The sequence below is a fragment of the Heterocephalus glaber genome, unplaced genomic scaffold (assembly GCF_053883595.1).
Source record: "Heterocephalus glaber isolate CG9 unplaced genomic scaffold, H.glaber_assembly_v1.0 deba00001600, whole genome shotgun sequence".
In the NCBI taxonomy this organism is placed as follows: Eukaryota; Metazoa; Chordata; class Mammalia; order Rodentia; family Bathyergidae; genus Heterocephalus; species Heterocephalus glaber.
Window position 1 is genome coordinate 37,877,194 of NW_028258372.1, and position 16,050 is coordinate 37,893,243.

At 46.9% G+C, this 16,050-nt stretch overlaps 1 protein-coding gene across 11 annotated transcripts in view; it reads left to right on the forward strand.

Moving 5' to 3' along the window:
• Nav1 (neuron navigator 1) overlaps positions 1–16,050 on the forward strand; it is a 280,922-nt gene that overhangs the window by 15,555 nt on the left and 249,317 nt on the right. For 4 of the 11 annotated variants that reach the window (XM_021242305.2, XM_087194153.1, XM_087194154.1 and 1 more), the window contains exon 1: positions 15,010–15,235. The exons of 1 other annotated variant lie outside the window; for it this stretch is intronic. The gene's annotated coding sequence lies outside the window, so the exon portion shown is untranslated. Of the gene's footprint in view, positions 1–3,195; positions 3,234–3,858; positions 4,139–15,009; positions 15,236–16,050 lie in introns of those variants that run through there. 6 more of the 11 variants (XM_021242306.2, XM_087194152.1, XM_087194148.1 and 3 more) reach the window with 5 other exon arrangements.

Here is a 16,050-nt window from a genome sequence, read left to right on the forward strand (position 1 = left end):
ATGCTAGCCCCCAAAAAGTTGTTCCATTAATGCCAGACAAAGTGGATTTCACAAATTTCACAAATATTTCACAAATACTATTACTAGATATAAAGAAGATCATTTCATAGACAAAAGGATCACTTAGTGGAAAAGGATCCTGTGCTTATCAACTTATTTGTGCATGTGATTGAACCTAGGGCCTTTGCACTGAGCTATACCCCCAGTCCATTTTTTAATTCTTTTTTTTTGGATTTTTTTATTCTTTATTTTGAGACAAATTCTCACTAAGTTCCCCAGGCTGGTCTGAAACTTGCAATCCTCCTGCCTCAGCCTCCCACCATGCTGAGATTATAGGAGTACACCACCATGGCTGGCTTGTTTATGTACTTTAACCATCATACAAAGGAAAGAGCTAGCATTCCTTGGTGGTATATGTGGTGGTGAGGTATTATATTTAAATCTCCATTACTATCTGAAACACAAGGTACAGGATACAAATTTTATGGGGCATAAAGCAGGAAACTCTGGCCCATAACCATAAGAATTCTAGACTCTCAGATGATCTAGTTATGGGAATTAACAGATAAAAAGACTTTAAAAGAACAGTTAAGGGGCCGGGGATTTAGCTCAGTGGTTTCCATGCCTGCTGCGCAAGCGCAAGGACCTGAGTTCGATCCCCAGTGCCAACAAACCAAACAAACAAACAAACAAACAAAAAACATCAGTTATACATAAGCTAAAGAATTTAAAGGTAGAGTCTGGGCATGATGTAATCCTGGCACTTGGAAGGCTGAAGAAGGAGCATCATGAGTTTGAGGCCAGCCTGAGCAATTTATTGAGAGAGCCTTGTAAAAAAAGCAAAACACAGGGTTGGGGATTTAGCTCAGTAGTTCTGCTGCCTGCCTCAAAAGTGGAAGGTCCCACGTTCGATCTCTGGTACCAAAAAACAAACAAACAAACAAAACACAACAACAACAACAACAAAGAATTCAAAGGTAAGAAACAGACACAATCGGTAAAGGGATAGAATATTTCAAGAGAAGTAGAAATTTTAATAAAGAGCTAAACAGAAATTATAGAACTGAAAAATATGATATAGAAAAATAAAATTCACTATATGGGCTTGATGACAGGTTGGACATAGCCAAAGAAAAAATAAGTGAATTTGAATATAGGCCAATATAAATTACCCAAGTTGAAGTAGAGGAAAAAATGGTTGAAAATAACAGGGTATTAGTAAGTCGTAGGATAACAACAAGCAGTCTACACATATGCTTACAGTCCCATATAGAGAAGAAAGAACCAATGAAACCAAAATTATTAAAAGAAACAGTGCCTGAAATTTGAATTATAAATAACAATCCACAACCTGGGTGAGGTGGCACACACCTGTAATCCCAGCACTATGGGAAGTCAAGGATTGCATGTTTTAGCCCAACTTTGGCAACTTATGCACTTAGCAAGACCTTGTCTCAAAATAAAAAATAAAAAAGGGACTGGAATATAGCTCATTGCAAACATTCTGCAGATAGATAGATAGATAGATAGATAGATAGATAGATTGATTGATTTGATTCCACAAATCCAACAAGTCCAACTAATCCCAAGTAGGATAAATATAAAGATAATGACACTTAGCATATCATAGTAAAATAACTGAAAACGAAAGATAAAGATAAAAATCTTAAAATCAGCCATAGGGAAAAATAAACATTATATACAGGAGGACACATATGAACAAATATGAGATCTGTTTCTCACCAAATAAAACATATACCAAGTAGTAATTAACTAAATAAATAAAGTATGCTCTATTCATACAAGGAACTACTACTGGGCAGTAAAAAGAAATAACTATCTCAGCTTCAGCCCAAATAAACCTTAAAAACACTACTGTAAGTGGAAAGAGCCAGATGCAAAAAGACCACATTGTGTATGATTTCATTTATGTGAAATGTCTAGAGAAGCAAAATTATAGACAGAAAGCACAGTGGTAGCCTGTGGCTAGGGGTGGGAATTGGGATGGATTGAAAATGAGTAGCAAGAATTGCTTTGTGGTACAGGAAATGTTCTAAAATTGGACTCCAGTGATAGTTACACAACTCTTGCAATTTACTAAAAGAAATCACTGAATAGTGTGCTTAAAATGAGTGAATTTTAGAAATGCAAATTTTGCCTCAGTAAAACTATTAAGGTCATAGGAGACAGAAGCCATTGACTTGGAAAAGATAAGTTAAAAAATTTAACTGAAAAAAGGAGAATTGTCCGAAATATGCAGTTGTTACAAATCGCAGGGGTAAGGGTCAACATTACAATTGGGAAAAGATGAGGAGGGAACACAAACCAATCCTCACTACCAATAAACTTTTGAAAAAACACTCCACATTATTAATAGTTGATGAAATACAAGTTAAAATCACAATGATGTATAATCTCATACCCATCCTGCTGTCAAAAAAAAAAGTCTCGGGCCGGGGATTTAGCTCAGTGGTTCCGCCGCCTGCCTCGCAAGTGCCAGGTCCAGAGTTTGATTCCCAGTACCAAAAAAAAAAAAAGTCTGACAATACCTAGAGCTGGTATAGAGGTGGTAAAATTAAAAGTCTTCATGGGCCGGGGATTTAGCTCAGTGATTTCGCTGCCTGCTGCGCAAGCGCAAGGACCGGAGTTCGATCCCGGGTACCAAAAAAAAAAAAAAAAAGTCTTCAGACTGCACATCAGTTTCATTCCTATAGCTACTAGAGAAATACAAATTTTCACAATAAGATGTATACAAGAACTCCCATAGCAGCTATGTATAATAACAAAATAAGGATACAATAAAGTTGATACATTATAGCATAGTTGCACAATGACTATTATAGAGCAATAAAAACTAAATTAAAAACTGAATTAAAGCTATATGCATCAATATGAACCAACCTTATAACATTCTGTTGAGTCAAAAAATGTTACAGAATATAGGCAGAGTAATGCCATTCATAAAGTTAAAATATACAATGCATAACAGGTGTGATCAAAGAATTCAGTGAATACCAAAAAATTTACACACTAGTGTTAATTCCCCTCAAAACACCCTGCCCGTGCTTTGAATGCACTTATCCCATAACTTTTACCACTTTCTGAAGCAGTTCTGGAAGTCTTTCGTGCATGTCTTTAATTTCACTGTAGTCTGCCCCAATGTCCTGAATCAATTCAAATCAATTTATCTTTCAGGCTCACTTTGACTTTGGGGAAGAGCCAGAAGTCACAAGGTACCATATCTAGTGAATAAGGTGAATGAGGACACACTGTAATGTTTTTATTTGACAGAAACTGCTGTGAATGGTTGATCAACAAGGAGTGATCATAAAATACAGTGAAGTTTAAACAATGTATTCCAGTAAAGAACACTGCCATTAATCCCCCTCAAAATACATACTCAAAATCCCCCCCCACACACACACAGTTTGGCAATGTATCTTTACTGTAAGAAGTCTTTGTAAATTTAAACATTGACTGTATCTTTTTTTTTTGACTGTATCTTTTAATCACTGCTTGCATATGGTATGTAATACAGTAAAAGTCTAAACATGCATGGGAATGATTAAGAACAAACAGAACAGTATTTCCTCTGTGAGTAGAGAGAAGAACACAATAGAGGAGGAATTTAAAATATATTTTCAATGCTTTATTTCTTAAACTGCATGGTACTTAGGTTGTGATTTAACTGTATATATATAGTCTACAATGTATCAACCTTATATCCATTTGTGTCATTATAAACAGCTACTACAGAAATTGCATATATATAGTATATATAACTTCTATTGGTTCTGTCTCTCTGGAGAACCCTTACTGCAATAGTTATTACATTCTATGGCTTTTGCATATAAAATATTTCATAATAAAATTTCATATGAATAATAAATGGGTATTAAAATGTGTTCGATGCTACAGTGACAAGTAAAATGAGAACTGGGGGAGGAATGGTAGCTCAGCAGTACAGCTCAGACTTAGCAGGCTCAAGGTCTTGGAGAATGACCAACTGACAAAGGAGGTGGCCTTGAAGAGTACACATTTGTCCTTGCAGGAGCAGATCCATCTCTGTGTCCTCAGTGGCAGCCACAGAGTGACAGGAAGCAAGCCTGCCTTTGATGGAGGACAGCCCCAAGTGAAGGTGGGAACCAGTCTGTTGCTAGTGAAATGCAGGGTAGAGAGAGGGTTTTTTATTTTTTATTTATTTTTATTTTTTGGTACTGGGGATCGAACTCGGGTCCTTGCAGTTGCAAGGCAGGCGGTGGAACCACTGAGCTAAATCCCCAGCCCGAGAGAGGGTTTTTTAAATTGGGTGATTTCACTTCTTCGTGGGGCTGCCATACCAATTCTACTGCAATTAGCAGAGTCCTGGTGTTCCTTTGGTTCCTGTGACCATACCAGTAGAGATTCTGGAAGACTTGAACTTTGTCCCTTTGTGTGCACAAAACTAGTTTTAAAATTTCTCACAACTGATGCAAATGCTGTAGATATCAGCTTTCTGAATAGTAGTTTTCCAAAGACCATAATACCCATCTCTGTCGTGGAAAGAAAGGTATTCAAACTATGATGATACACCTTATTCCCAGGTCAGAGGACAACATCAGGACCACAGTGAATGAAAACAAAACTTTACAAATGCCCGGCATTAAAATAAAGTGAGGGGAAGAGAGAGAAAGAGAGGAGAGAGGGAGAGCGCACGATAAAATTATTTTTGAAAAATGTCCAGCTACTTGAGGATAGTGTTCTCTCTCTCTCTCTCCCTCTCTCTCCCTCTCCCTCTTTCTTTCTCTCTTCTTTTTCTGCCTAATAGTTGAGATTGGCAATGGAGCATTGCTAATGGCTTCCCAATTTAGCATCAAGATAGTTGGCAGCAGGGTTTTCCAGGGCACAGAGGCTGAAGGGGAGAAGCTGTTAGTCTGTCTCGCTCCTCCCAGAAACGCAGTCTGGGTTTTATTGTAATTCCTTCTTGGGATCATCAGAGGAGCTACAGATGAGATTTCTGGGCTGGGGTATTTCTTCCCACCCCTCCCAGACGGATTGCAAGGTTTTTCCAATACTCCATTCTCCCCGGGGCTCTCCCTGGTAGCCGCAGCGTGACACGCGCCAGCAGGGGTCAGCAGTGGGCCGCCTCTGGCCGCGAGCCGCCTGCCGCAGGCGCAGTGGGGAGGGGGAGGGCGCAACCCCCGGGCTCTGCCTAGCCCTGGCGCGGTGGCTGGGGGTTCCCTGCCCAGCGAGGGCGCGGGCGGTGCTCGCTGAAAGCGCCGACGTGAGTGTGGGAGGGCAATTTAGACACCAGCCAGGCCATCTCGCCATCTGGCAGTCCACCGGCAAGTCTTTATGGGTTTTGGCATGTGCAGCGCACTGTGCAGGTCTGGATTGCAGCGCCCGTGGGTCGTGGACTCGCCTTGCTGAAACGTTCCCACAGGCCTCGGATTTCTGGATCCCCAGTTCCCCGGCTCTCCGCCAGGGGCGCTTTGCTAGCCGTTTTGCGCGCTTTGCTCGCTCCCACTCGCGCCCGCGAGCTCAGGAGACTGGAGCTCTGTCGTGGCAGCCCAGGGTCCCAGCTGCCACCGATGTCTCCGCGGCAGATGCCTCGAGAGCAAGTTCTGCTCTGTTTCCAGACTCACCCACATCCCGGCCTCTCTAGCAGCTGTTTGTCCAGCGTGGCTCCTCTGTCCTCTCTGCAGACCTCCCAGCGCAGGTCCCCCAGACTTTCAAACCTGAAGGTCCCCAGGAATATTAGAGGGCTGGCTGTGTTTGCATATCTGGCTCAAGACTTCCTGTCTCCTCCCGTGCTCTCCAGTCTCCCCATTCCAACGCTGTGGTGCGGGGAGGGAGTGTGGCATCAATAAGCCACCGGGCCTATGGCTTGTGCACCGCGGGGAGCAAGGCTGGGCCAGAGTCCAGTGCCCCGCGACCTTCCAGGAGTCTCGGGTGATGCCTTGATGGGCAGATGCCTGCCTTTCACCTGCCTCGGGAAAGGAGGACTTTGGTGAGGCCTGGGCACCTGGCCTGCTTTCCCAGGAGTAGAGTTACAGCAGCTGATCTAAGGAACAGGTGTGGGCTCTGGGTTACAGCTGCCGCTGAGCACATCTGTACTCAGGAGGAGGAGGCTGCAGCCGCAGCTTGGCACAGCAGTCAGCAGGAGACGCCCCGGAGTTGGGGGAGAGGTTTAAAGGGGCCGGAGTGAGAGAAGCCTGGGGAACAGGGAGCAGCAGCATTCAACCCGCACCTTTCTCCTGGAAATCCCACAGTGGACCCCGACAAGGTTTTCCCTGGGCAGCCTTGCTGGCCGGCAGCCTGGGAGTGGGAAGGCTGGCTTCTCTTCCAGCAGGCTCCCCAACCCTTGGCCGAAGCCAGCTTCTCTTCTCTCCAGGCCAACTAAGCCCAGGCCTTTTCAGGATGGAACTCAGAATCCTAGCTCTCCCAAGAAGATTAGGAGGGAAGTCCCTGGAAGAATGGCTCTTTAGATGTGCAAATGGTTCTTAGCATTTCAGAGTCTCAACCTATCTAATCCATGAAGGGAGAAAGGAACATCTTGGGACTCCCAGGTTGAACCAGGCACTGTATCCAGTGCTTCACCTGCATCATCTCATCAAATCCTCCCAGCACAATGACATAGGCATTGTCAGGGTCCTCTATATTTCATAGGGGAGAAGCCAAGGTGACAATTGCACATAGTGTAGTGGCAGAGGGACATAAAAACCCAGGGCAAAGCACGGATGACTAACATTGTAAAGTCACATGCTTATCTGTGTCTGAGGATTGTAAGATCATCACATATATCATGTGCTTGGAAAAAAAGTACCCTACTGTATTCTTTATGAAAGTGTTACTCACATTTGCTGTATGTTGATCTTGTCCCCTTGCCAGAAATAAAGGCTAAGACCCTAATTGGCTTAGCCCACACCAATCAACAAAACAGTTTGCCTCTGTAAGTATGGTCACATTTCCTACTCAACAGGCATTCCAAGTGGGATGCCCCCTATCTTGCAGCATCTCTTAGCTAAGATAGTTTCTCTGTATTTGCCACACTTTAAATAAAACTTTTGCTTCGCATTATACCTGCCTTGATTCCCCATTTCTTGCTAAGAGCCCCACTTCATTCTTTGCCAGAGCAAGGGCAAAGACCTGGAGAGGTGGAGGGTCATTACAGGGGAGCCCCAGCCCACCTTCTCAGACCCCTCCAAAGCAACATTAGGATGCAGGGGATGTGGGACTTGATTGCAGCCCTAACACCAAAGTTGCATGCTGTCTAGCGAGCCACACTGCCTCAAATTCCCCACTCCCTGGTATGTCCAGCATCTGGGTCCTATCCTTATCTCCTGTGGAGCGTTGTGCCTGTTCTTCCTGCCACCTCCATCTCTGTTCACCTCTGTAGTCTATCTTCAGTCTCATTTGATGATTCACAGCTCCCATCATGCTCTTCCACCCCACCAAAATGGATACTGCAGCCTCTAAATCTTCATGGAGTTGATACCCACACCCACCCAGCCACCTCTGGGTTCCTACACTGAGCACTGCCTTCCCTGTCCATGCCTGCTCCCCTGTTCAGGCCCCGTATCATGGCCTGAACCTCTTCAGTACCTCCCCTTCATCCCCCATGCTTCTTTTTTAGTGGGTTGTTGTTGTTATTATTGTTTGAGATAGGATCTCCATACGTAGTCCAAGCTGGGCCTTCCTCAGCCTCACGAGTGTTGCGATTATAGCCATGCACCACCATGCCCCATACTTCTTTTTTTTTTTTTTTGGTACCGGGGATTGAACTCAGGACCTTGCGCTTTCGAGGCAGGCGCTGGAACCACTGAGCTAAATCCCCGGCCCTCAGCTACTTCTTATCATTTTAAGAATATTTATTTAATGTGCATTTCTTTAATGGCCAGAGGTACTGAGCATTTCTAAAGAATGGCCATCATCAAGAAATCAAATAACAGCAAATGCTGGCGAGACTGCAGGGGTGGGGGTAGGAGCTTCTATACTGTTGGTGGAAATGTAAAATAGTACAACCACTATGGAAATCAGTATGGAGATTCCACAAAAACCTGAAACTAGAAATTCCATTTGATGCAGATATTTCTTTTCTAGGTATCTTCCTGAAAAAGTTAAAGACATCATATTACAGTAATACATGCATATTCATGTTTACAACAGCACAATTCTTAATAGCTAAATCTTGGAAGCAGGCTATATGCCCATCAACAGATGAGTAGATAAAAAAACTACTCTGCCATAAAGAAAAAGTTGAGCTATTTGTAGGAAAATGGATGAACCTTGAAACTATAATGTTAAGTAAAATAAATCAGATATACAAGCTTAAGTATCACATGGTTTCTCCTATATGAGAAACCCAAATTATAAATAAAGAGCAAAACAAAAGATAAATAATAGGAATTAGGGAGATAATCTTTCTCATATAGGAAGGTGTGTTAGTTACTTTTCTCTCATTGCTGAGACAAAATACCTGTCACCCAAAATTAAAGGGGAAAGGGTTTATTTAGCTCACAGTTTGTAGAAGTTTCGGTTCATAATCAGCTGGCTCCAAGGCAGATTGGCAAATGCAGAGGGGCACATGCAGAGGGGCACCGCAGAGGAGAAACAGTTCATGGCACTCACACAGTAGCAAAAGCAACGAGGGAAGCTTAACAGCATCTTTTTGCCCCTTTTATCTTACCCAAACTACCAGGATTAGGGCGGTGCTAAACCAATCAGTGCACTGGTTTAGTAATCACATGCCCTGAAACTCAGTGTCACACACTCTAGATGCAGCCACCTCTGAAAAAGCCACCTGAAGAAGCATGAGGTTTTTGGGGGACAGCTAGATCCGAACCCTAACAAGGGGATCAAGAGATGGACAGAGGGGAGGAAAAGGGGTGTAAAAAGGAACTAAGACACGTTATGTACATGTACCCACTCCACACAAGGAATGTAAACAGTATGTATTGCAAATGGTACTAATACAAAAGAATATTTATTGATATAAAAATGTTTGCAGAATATATGTCAGGAATATCTTAAAACCATATTTGTAATCATAAAAGTAATATATTACCAAAACATTCTCCTTGGACAAAACAAACAACCAAAACACACAGAAAAAAATTAGCTATTTGCTTGATGACTCTCTCAGAAGTAACCATTGATGTCAGTCTACAATGTCTTTGTAGACCTTTAAAAAAGTTTACACACACACACACACACACACACACACACACGATTTTATGGGGCATCTTTGACATAAACTGGATTACAATATGCAAATTGGTTCTACGATTTTTTTTGAGATGGGGTCTCACTGTGTTGCCCAGGGTAACCTGGAATCCCCCAGTGATCAAGCAATTCTTCTGTCTCAGCCTCCTGAGTGCCTGGGGTGACAGGTGCCTACCACAGTGCCTAGCTCTTATTTCTCCTAACACTCAGCATTGAAAGTCTGGCTGTGTCACGTGTATACAGAGTTTGTACATGGACAGGTCCTGGACAGAGAGACATTTCTTACTGCGGCCCTAAGAATCTAGCTTGGGCTCTGCTCTCTGTCTGGGGGCAAACATGATTCTATGGTTTATAGGTTCCTATGCAAAACAAAACTAGGAGTCTTCGCTTGAAATTATTAAAAATTTCAAGACTGCAAGCATTAAACCAAGGAGGGGCCCTTTGAAGCATGGGGCACTGTGTGACTGCACAGGTCACAAGCCCATGAAGCTGGCCGTGCCTGGAGCTGCTCAGAGTCTCCTGACTGTCAGACTGGCTGTGTCCTGGATTCGTGGAGTCAGTGCATCCCCCATTCTGACAATGAATGTTCTTGCCTCGGTCTCCACATTAGATCCTGTCCCCTGATTCAGCACCGAGACTGTCCCAGCTGCAAACTCTGCTCCAAGGCCTACGTGCTGGGAGGTCCAACACAAGCAAACTCGGGGGTCCATGCCTCCCGTCAGCATCACTCTGGAGGCACCCACAAAGATGGGCATGGTGTTGGATAGTGACATCCCTGTGATTTGAAAAGTCTCTTTGGAGGCAAGAAAGCACAGATCTACCAACTAAGAGACTTGGGTTCCAATTTCAACCCCACCACCAAATTCACTGCCTATCCTTAATTGACAAATTGCTGGACAACTTGACACCTAGATTCTTTATCTGTTAAGGGAGAGGGTGCGATTAGATAGTTATTCAAACCACTGTTAGTTCTAAAAGTCTGTAGGAGAATTTAATAATAATAATAATAATAATAATAATAAGAAGAAGAAGAAGAAGAAGAAGAAGAAGAAGAAGAAAAGAAGAATCCCACTGCCATGTTCATTTTATGCTCATAGCAAGGGCTGTTATTCTCATTTTGCAGGTGAGGAAACTGCAACTCAGATTAAAACATGTACTGAATGAGAAAACTTTGGGGCTACTCCAAAACTTGCTTGTGGTACTAACTGTAAAACTCTGTAGATTTACTGCAATCATAAGGTTGTATAATTATAATCAGCAAATTTTATAGTATGTAAATTATACCCCAATAAAGCTGTTGAAAAGAAAAAAATAAAATTTGTTAAAGCTAGTAAATGACAAGAGCCCTTCACCACTACCCCACACTACCATGGACTGTCCCCTCCTATACACAGGAAGACTTGAAAGCAATGAGGCAGGAGGCAGATGGCTTGGGTTCAGATTCTGACTCTAGCACTTACTAGCTGTTAGACCCAGAAAAATACTTGACCTTAACTTCTTCATCTATAAAATGGAAACAAAAATGATATCTATGGCTGGGTGTACTGGTCCACATTTTGTAGTCCCAGCTACTCAGGAGGCTGAGATAGGAGGATGGCTTGAACCCAGGAGTTTGAGGCCAGCCTGGGCAACACAGTGAGATCCATGTCAAAAAAATTAGAATTAAAAAAATTTTTAAAAATTTTAACAAAAAGAAAAAAATTGATGCTTATTACACAGGCTTGCTGTGAGAATAAATAGGTTAATAGAGGTTAAGTGCTTAGAATAGCTGCTGCAGCATGACAAATACTATGTAAATATGGACTATCCTGGTCTTCCCCAGGCTTGCACAGTCAGAGCCAGGCTTCTTAAAGGGGCCCACTTCTCCCTGCCAACACCATCACCACTCTCCTGGTCCCTTAAAGAAACTCTCCTCTTCAAAGGCCATCTTTGGAAAAACACTGCCCTGGCTCTCAGCTCATCTCACTTCCTGGTAACCGAGCTAGGGAGAAACGGCATCTTCCCGATAAGGCAGTGTGACTTGCTGCTCTCGGAAAGCGTTCATTACTGTGCCAGCTTCTCCCAACAGACTATTTCTCCTGGGTCCTTGAAAGCTGGAGCAATAACCAGGGAGCCCTTCTTAAAGCCTCAACACGCCCCCAGCCAAGACGCCAGACAGGCCCTGCCCCACTCCATAGCGCCAGCAGCTCCCTGCCTGGCTAATGAATCAGAAAGGACAAAGGTTATAGGTGGACAAATTTGTATTGCTCAGAAATGGGCTTTCATGCACTGAGCCCACCACCAGGACAAAGTGGCCTGGGGTGGGTGGTGGGGCGGGGCTCCCGGGGTGCAAGCTGATGCTTTCTGCTGCGTTCACTGCACTTCTGCTTAGATTTGAGTCACATTATGTAAGCCATTTACTCTTCCATTATCTCACTAAATACTCACCACAGGCTTGGCAGGTGGATATGGCTGTCCCCTGGGTGTCAACACCCCTTTAACCCAAGAGCAAACTGGGGTGACGCACTTCAGCAGGTGGCACAAGCAAGGCTCAGAGTGAGGTTCTCTGCAGCCTGACCCAGTGTTTTTCCACTGGCTTCTCAGGAGAAAGTCAGAAGCTCCTCCAACTCCACCTCAGGAGTGCTAATGACGTTTATAACATGCTCAAGAAAAGAAAGTCCCTGCAGAGTGCCTTATAAACTGCTCTGCAAGGCCGGGACAGGTCGAGAGGGTCACATGGAATGTGGGAGCTTTAATTCTGTTCAGATCCCCAAAGTTCCACGTCAGAAAACCCAAGCTGTGAAACAAATTAGCATTAGTCCACAGAGTTTAAGGTGGCAGGAAAACAGGCAGAGTCCCCAAAGAAACCGGGCTGTAGCTAAAAAAGTATTTTCTGCTTCTTGGGGCTCCCAAAGCTCTCATCCCATCTGAGGTCAGGTCTGAGTCTCCATAGGGGCGACTATGGGCTTCTGGGCTGATTTTTTAAAACCCGATTTGTCACATCGACATTAATCCTCTTGTTAACAATCTCCTGCCTGGAAGCGGGACTGGGTCTGGGGTGTGGGGGATGGGGAAGGGGAGCTGTCGGGTTTTAGGGTGCCACAGGGAGATCCACGGGGCTGGAAGCCGCCTTCTCAGTGGAGGTGGGGCTCGGTACCACACCAAGGGTCCCCTACATTGAGCCTGAATCTTTCTCCTTCTATCACTTACCAACTGTTTCACTCCCCAGTCCCTTTCTGGCTCACTCCACCCTCCATCCCCAGAGCCTGGGCCTTGCCTTTACCTCTTATTGATTTTCATATTTAAGGAAAATCCATTTACTTGATCCAGAACAACTGAGTCATCTCTGTGTTCAGACAAAAACCACTCACCAGGTAGACACTTGGCAGAGACCACTACTGGGACGGGCAGGCAGGGACCCTGTTTCTTATCCAAACTACACTCTGTCTCTGTCCATAGTCAGTTCTGGCCTCTCCTCTCTGCCAGGGTTTTATCCTATCTCTGCAGCCTTCGTGTCCTTTGTCACCACAACCAGACTGACCCCCTCCTTCATTCCCTCCCCCAACCCATCTGCCTGCTCTTATAGTTGATCACAAGCCCAAGTTCACTGTTGGAGGGCTGTGATTGGACCTTTGGAGCAGGGCCGGGAGGCCTTGTGTGACCACCCACTCTTACAGGGGAGAGAAATATCCATCCTACATACATAAGGAAGAGCCTTCACCCTCAGGACATTGGCCTTTTCCACTCTGGGTGGCACCCAGAGAACAGCACTATGCCTGGATCGTTACCAGTGTGGATGGACGGGTGGCCAGGCCTCTAGCCTCACAGTTAAGTCAGGGGCAGTTCAGCCTCTGATGTCCATCTGCATGCCTACTGTATAGCTCTTTGTCCCTGGGCCTAGGGTGGCCAAGAAGCACAGCCAGCACCATCCTTTGAGCCCTCAAGAAAGGACAGAGCTTCTTCTTAAAGCACCAGGCTCCTGTATGCAGGCTGAGAGGACTATGAAAAGCAAGAAAGGACTCCTGTTAGCACATCATCGAATGCCAAATTGGATACAGGGTTCTCAGAGATCAAAGTAGCAGCTAACATTTATTGAGTATTTGCCAGGCACTATTTTAAGTGTCACCTGAACTACCTCATTTAATTCTCCCAGGGCCCTTATAATATTACTATCCCATCTTACAGACAAAGAAACCAAGGCAGACAGAGGTTGAAGAATTTGTTCAAGTGCCTGTGATTTTTAAACAGTAGGCCCAGGCAGTCTGCCTTAAGAGCTCCCACTTTTAGCAATTACATACGGGGAAGGGGCTTGCCTCAGGGGTCTCTCTGCAGACCCCCTCCCCACTAAAAGACAGCTTAGCAGAGTGCACACCTGTAATCCCAGCAATTGGGGGGCTGAGGCAGGAAGATCGCCAGGAGTTCAAGGCCAGGTTGGGCTCCATAGTGAGTTCAAGGCCAGCCTGAACTACACAGTGAGACCCTGTCTCAGAAAAACAAAAACAAAACAAACAACAACCCGACAGCTCATTTTCTTCATGGAAAAAAAATCATACAAAAATCTTTTTTTTTTTTTTTTAAATTGGGAATGTCTTGAAAGTCATTGTCTAGTGTTGCCTTCTCTCTCCCTTATGTCCACGGCCACTGTACTGAAGCACTTGTGGGGGATCAGGCAGGGCTTAGGGGCTTTAATCCTGGCTCTGCTCCCGCCTGGCTAGCTGATCTGGCTGGAAAAGAGCACGGAGATCTCCCAGGGAGGAAGCGTTTTGCTTTCCCTGGACCCCCCCTGGACCCCCCCCCCCAACCTCCAACCCTAACACCCTGGAAGGAGATCAGTCCTCATGTTTGTTGGCTGCAGGCAGGGAAGTGTCCTATCCAATCTGCTGGGTCCTTGGGCAGTTACTCCATTTTTCCTACATAGCTCAACGTCTACTCCAGGAGCATAGGCCCCCAATTTCCTTCCGTCCTTTTGCGGCAGAGCCTGGCAGCCCCCAGGTGAGGGGGCAGGGCCGAGGCGCATGCACTCCTAGCACTCCAGACAGGTCGCACTAGGTTCTGGCTGAGAGCCTTATTCCCACACACTATCCTAAGGTCTTCTCATTTCCTCTCTCCTCTCCTCCTCTCTCCTTCCCCTTCCTACTTTTCCCTTCTTTGTACTTTCCTGGAAGAAGGAGGGGCAGTGGAAGGGTCAGGAAGGTGGGGAAAAGCCACTTGTTTTACTGAGCACCTACTATTTGCTAGGCACTTCCGGACCTCCCCTGCCCTCTGCATCCAAGAGTCCCCGTCAGAGAGCTTGACGCTTACAGGGGAAGGCGGAGGGTGGTGCAGTCTGAAGCAGGCAGGGTTGCTCACCGATCCATCTGTCCCCATCTCCCAAAGAACCGCCGACCACCGGCAACGAACGACGTGGGAGGAAGAGGGAGGGAAAGCCGGTGTGGAGTGGCGGTGGCAGGTCCCCCGGGCAAAGGAAAAGCTCAATTGTGCGAAGGCTTCCTGCCCTGTGGGCCGAAGCCCCAGTCCCGCCGCCCAGCAGCTGTCCTGCCTCGCCGGCCGGGGAGGCGGGGCGGGAGGCAAAGGCAGGAAAGGGAGAGAAGGCTACGGGGAGAGCTTTCCAGTGACAGTCTGCGGGGACCCGGGCCTCCGCCCCTCTGCGGGTTAAACTGGCCCTGGAGGGGGCGCCCCAGCTTCACGCCCGCGCCCCTGCCGCGCTCCCCTCTCTCCCCTCCCCCGGCCGAGGCGCGGCGGGCGGCGTGTGCCTGGGGCAGCGGGTCACGAGGCTCCGCCCGCCGGCCGCGGGGGCCGGCACTTTGTTCAGGATGCCGCCTCCTCCTCATTGTGGGGCCGCGGCCGGCGGCGGCCAGAGAGAGAGGCCCGAGGCTGGGGCGCGCTGCGCACGCTGAGACCGGTGCGGGGCCGAGCGGGCCCAGGAGCTCCAGGAAACTTTCCAGCGGTAGGGAGGAGCGGACGCCCGCCCCGGCGCGGCCCCGGGCGATGCGCGTCTCTGCTCTGCGGCGTCTGCGGCGCGGAGCCCGATCCCGGGAGGACCGAGGCGCCGGTGAGTGGGGGCGCGGAGCGCGGGGTCTGCGGCTTCGCACTTGGCGAGCACAGCCTGGCGGCCCTGGGGAGGCTGCGGGTTGGGCTCGTGAGAAGCGCCGGAGTCACAGCGGAGATGCGAGTGGCTTCCGGGCAAGGGGTGTGCCCAGACGTGCCAACAAGACTGTGCGTCTGATCCGGGAGATGACTCTCCGGGACTGTCCAGCTCCACCTCTAGTGAGCCTCAGTTTCCCATCCTGTGAAATACCTGCAATTTAAGGTGCTTTGAGTTCCTATAATTAGGGGTACCAAGTGCTTCGTTACACACACACACACCCACACACACACCCACATCTTCTCTCGCTTTCTTTGAAGCGAGGAGTTAGCTCTGCTCCTTTCTTAGCGGGAGCTAGTGGGACAGCTGGGGCAGGTGACCTTGCGGACCACTCCAGAAAATGTTCTTGGTCCCCAAGATGCGCCGGGAAGCACCCTCTGGCCCTGTCTCCCCAGGCTGCCTTCTCTGGCTCCCTTCCAGGGCGTTTGGGAGCCCAGAAAGCTTCCAGGAGAGAGGAGGGAGGAGAAAAGAGGAGTTCGGTGAGCAGGATGCCGGGTGCACACCTGAGGGGGAAGGTGCCTGGGCCCTGTGGTTCCTGCTGATCCTCAGGGTCTGTGAAAACTGGACAGAGGGTGGAGACTTTGCTAGATCTTCAGAGGGCAGAGATGGAGGCAGGAACTGGAGAGGACTGGGTGGTGGGTGGTGGGAGCAGTGTGCGAGGGTAAAGTCCTCTCAACAGAGCCCCCCCCCCCCCAGCCGAACGCAGGAAAATCAGCTAGTGT